The sequence below is a fragment of the Protopterus annectens genome, chromosome 1.part2, assembly GCF_019279795.1.
Source record: "Protopterus annectens isolate FY-2018-M chromosome 1.part2, PAN1.0, whole genome shotgun sequence".
Taxonomy (NCBI): domain Eukaryota; kingdom Metazoa; phylum Chordata; order Ceratodontiformes; family Protopteridae; genus Protopterus; species Protopterus annectens.
The window spans coordinates 855454736-855459735 of NC_056727.1; the positions used below are offsets into that span (position 1 = coordinate 855454736).

Below are 5000 nucleotides of genomic sequence, written 5' to 3' on the forward strand. Positions count from 1 at the left end.
GGACTTAGCAGTTAAAGTTTATCATAGTGAAGGATCTTTATTTTAAACAGTAATTTTTTGAATGTATCAAGAATAATACAATACATTCATTCACAAATCAGACATAGCTCACCTTTTCTTCCTCCTAATTTTAGTTTACTACTGATATTCTTGCAGCTTTTGATATGGACTGAGATTCATAAAGGTTACACAAGAGTGTAGACTACATGTACCCTTAGTGTAATCTTTCTGAGTGACTAGAAAGCACAAACATGTGATAATAATGTTCTTGAATATATATCAGGTACACTTAGTGTAGGCTTTATTGAGTCTGGCCCATATATAAGGCTAACATATAGACACATACAAGATTCTATAAATCTACAAAAATACAGAGGTTATGACTGGGTCACTATTATAGTCAACTTATGTGTTCAAGACAAGAATGTCAAGAAATTCATCTTAAGAGCAGATCAAAGTTGTAGCATCCATGTCAAAAAGACATAATGTGAGCTATAATTGGAGAGACCAGATCATAGTTCATTTTAGTGTATGGGGCTTTATTGACTGCATGTACCTACAGTTACAAAAAAAAAGTGTCAGGAGCATGAGGTGTTTCACAGTTTTGAAAGCCTTAAAATGCTTAGCACTGCCACATAGACAGTGGATAGAAGTGAGGTGTCCATCTAATGCAAGTGCAGTTTTAAGAGTTGTTATACATTTTACTCTGATATACTTTTTGTACATATCTAGAAAGCATTAAACACTTTTCAAAAATGTTTTGGATGGTGTTCTCTTGTGGTAGGCCTACAAAGTTACAGTCTAGAAAGGTACCTAGCAAATCTTTATTAAACACCTATCTTCTGTCAGAGAAGTATTTAATAAAGCTGTCATTTTCCCAAATTCACACTGCCATCTCAATGTTCTGTACATAAATATTTGTCTTTCTTTAGTACTGTGCAATGAATGCTTTTTCAGTACTTTCAGGAACATCATTCCATTAACCCTTCAAGAGAGATTTGTATGAATTTGTCCAGAGTTTTCATATCCCAGCTGCCACTAAACATATATGAGACTATTATTTACTATTTTGTTCACTGACTAAACATAGTTTGCACAGTCAATACCAATGTATACCCACTAATAGGATATTTGAATTTAAAGCAGAAATTCCATGAGAGGAAAAAAAATTTGATCAAAGACTATTAGTTTCTTTTAGAAATGTAACCTTCTGTTAGCCATTTTTAACTAGAAAAAGTTATTCTCATTGATATAGTATTCATATAACACTTTGCATTTTAATTTATATTCCATAAGGGCATATTTGAGGCACAAGAATCCACTTCCAGAACCTTCTTTTCTTATTTTATAAAATAACAGTCTACAAATGCTTGATCATAATACAACATCAAAACATAAGGACCATACTAATATATTTGTAGAAGGTGTATCTTGGAGAAACTGGAAACCCAAAGCAATTTATAGAGAGAGATAGAGAAAGTTTAAAGTTATGATATCTTATAACTGAACTTTAAAAAGTGAAGAAAATAAAAAGCATTCTTCCAGATTTACAGATGCCAAAATCATAGTCCATTAATTTGATATGTGGCATTTGGAGTTATGTCTGTAATTAATTATATTCTAATGTTTTGCTGATATTGAGTGTGACTGATTAATTTAAAAAATATCAATTATCGTTAAATTCATTGTTGACAATAGAAGTAGTCCTGTAGCTACTTTGATCTTAAGTTGAAAAAGGGTAAAAACAAGTATTCGATTTCTAAAGAATAGTGAGTTTGATAGAAGTGGTTAAATTATTCTGTAAGAGTGTATAGTAGTTTTGTTTTCTGGAAAAGGAAAATTACTGTATTGCAGTGGTTGATTATCTATAGTTATGCTTCTGTTTGCTAGAAGGGGCTGACTCATCTTAAATTCTGTTGTTGAACTTAACTGGATTATTAGATTCCTAGTATCAGTATTTGTATGTTAGGATCAAAAAACAGTTTTTTTTAAAAACAGTATGTTTGTCTTTTGGCTTTTTCCCGGTAAGGGGTCACCACAGCGGAACTCTGGACCGCTAATGATTGGCAGTAGATTTTTATGAAACGCCGAGGTGCCAGCTCGATGCTCAACCTTCAACAAAGGCACGCCCATTTACGCATGCATGTCTTTCGAATGCTACCCAACTGTGGGGAGGACATGCAGACTCCACACAGAAGGCACTCCCAAGGCAAGCTGAGAATCGAACGGGAGAACCTCTTGCTGTGAGGTAACAATGCTACCGCCGTACCACCGTGGCATACAGTATGTAGTAATTAAAAAAGATGTTGCTAGAGGTTTAAATTTTATAGCATGAATAGTTTACTTTAAGACACTAACCATTATGGGTCTCATGTCAGAAGGAATTAGGAAATGTTATAATACAGAAATAATTCTGGTAGGTTGAGTTCTCCTATTCTTTCAGGGGGGTACCCATTAGTTTATTTAAAGCTATCTGAATGTTGACTATAATTCTTAATATAATCTATGTGTACCATTGAAATTGTGTTGTTAGTAAAGCAGAACAATTTTTGGAAGACAATGAATTATAATGAAGTAGACTTTTGAAAGAAGTTTAAATTTCACCTTGTTCATCCTAGTAATATTATTAAATTATGTTCAAAGTAGTAAAGAGGTTAAGATTGATGAACACCTTTCTGTCTTGATTGCATTACATTCTGAAGTATTTAGGACCAACATTAGGAACAGCTATTTGATAAAAAAATTGAGACTTGTCATTTTTCCCAGTATGACTTTAAGAGAAAAAGGGATAACTTCTCTGAGTATAATATGGCACTTTAAAGCAAACTCTAACTATGAAGTGACTTAACAGATGAAATACGGAAGTTTTTGAATTATTCAATGATATTAAAATATCAGCAACAAGCACTGTCATACTGAAACTCTGATTTTCCAAGCTAATCTCTGTTAATGACAGGGAATGAATAATTTGATAAAAAATGGGTTTGAGGGACAAAATGAATAGATAAAATGAGAGGGGACAGACCTGTCAGGTACTTGTAGATTGTTAGGAGCAGTTGTGAGTCTGTTTACAGAATAAGTTATGGAAAGATGCCAGAAAGTTAAGTTTTATAATAGTTTCTGAAATAAAGGATATTTGGACTCTGTCAAATGCTTTGTTAGAGTAATGCTAAAAACAGTACTATTGTTAGATGCTTTGGCTAACCTGATCCAACATAATATTGTTGTATAAAGTTTACATCTGCTTCACAAACCTGAACTGAAAAATGAGTATCATCCATATTTATTATTTTGTTATAGTGTTTAAATTTTTGTTCTAGTCATACTCTTATTTTTATGTCTGTATTAATCTGTGATTAGGCAGTGATTTTATAAGTAAAGCCTTCATATTAAATCTGTGACTAAAAAAACATGTTTGACTGGTCAAGGCAAATATGTTTAATTCTGAAATCCTGTATATTATTGATCAGTTTGAGATTAAATTAAACTTTGCATAAATTTCTTGTCAAAAAGTATTATAAGTGTTGGAGCCTAATTTTTAACTTTGGCTTTGCCTAATTTTAACTTTCTTATTGCTCTTTCTATTTGTTCCCATTTGATGCTTTTATCAACATTTATCAACTAACAAGGAATAGGTTTCAGTTGTATAGTTTCAACTATTGATCTATATGTTGTAGTGTAACTGTTGAACAGATCATGGTATACATTTTATTATATGCAATATTAAATAATTTTGAGATCTCAGAATTATCAATTGCAATGTTCACATTTTCTAAAATAGACTAAAAGTTATTTTGAGGTTAGAGCTTTAAAATGCTAGATAGACATTTTAATGAGCATGTACACCTGTGAAAATATTGTGCTTATCTTATATTCGAAATACCCAGAGATTGCAAGGATTTTATGTTTCCCAGCTTCTCTGTATTAAATGAATTTTGCAATTCCTTATTAAGTTGTTCAGTTTGTCTTTCTAAACTCATGTATCTATGTTGTCCAAATGGTTTTAATATGAGAAAAAAGACCGATCAGTGTGCCTTTTAATATGTTCTCAAAAGCCTCCCATCTTACATTATAAAGGAACATCATTATCCAATACTGAAGATAAAACATCCAAACGTTCACTTTAATAATAGTTTATACTACAATATAATTTAAAATATTTGGATTCAATTTCTAATTTAAGTTTGCCTGAATGTGCTGTAAAGCTGAATTCCAACATGATGCATGTCTAATTGAGAATGACTTGTAACTCTTTATAATAGGAATAATAAACTAAACATGATACAAGAAAGAAATCAAAGATTGTTCATGATTTATGTCCGGTTAAAAACATAAAATCCATACCTGAGGATTTTTTTAACCTGTAAGGATCCACTAGTTCCATCAGCTTGATAATATCATTTAAAAAGCTCATTCCTCCATAGAACATATTACTCTAGAACCCTCTATATCAAACCTCAACTCTGTGGATTCTAATGTTCCACTGACATACAAAATTGGTGGTTATATTTTGAGATTTGTTTCAGTAAGATTCAGGACAAACTCTGCTTTAACTCAGGACATATGTCAATATGATTTATGTTGATTGTTTAGCATTTTTGTATAAAAAGCATATATACATTGACAGTATCTCACTATATGTATTTTTGTATTTCAGTCTCTCTCTTATTTATAGCAGTCACCTTAAAGGTTGTAGAGCTCAATCCTGTAAAAAGAAAAAAGAAAAAAAAGAAAACAAATCATTTTCTACTAAAGTGATTCCAGATCTGAGTTTTTCATATGCCTTTACCAAGTACAACAAAATGCTTGTATCCACATTATAAAGCAGATCTCCAAATAATTTCCCCTTTGAGGATATTTGAATACTATTACAACTCCATGGCTTAATTTTTAGTGATGAACTCATACTAATTTACAGTTATATCACTGACTAATTGTATCTAATGTGTAAACTTAGGTTGGCATTAATTAGATTAAAAGTATATATTTTTTTTATTTAA

General features: G+C 31.3%; 1 protein-coding gene across 5 annotated transcripts in view; it reads left to right on the plus strand.

Moving 5' to 3' along the window:
* Positions 1–5000, plus strand: part of CHRM3 (cholinergic receptor muscarinic 3) — a 3548735-nt gene that overhangs the window by 2949508 nt on the left and 594227 nt on the right. The window lies entirely within an intron of this gene.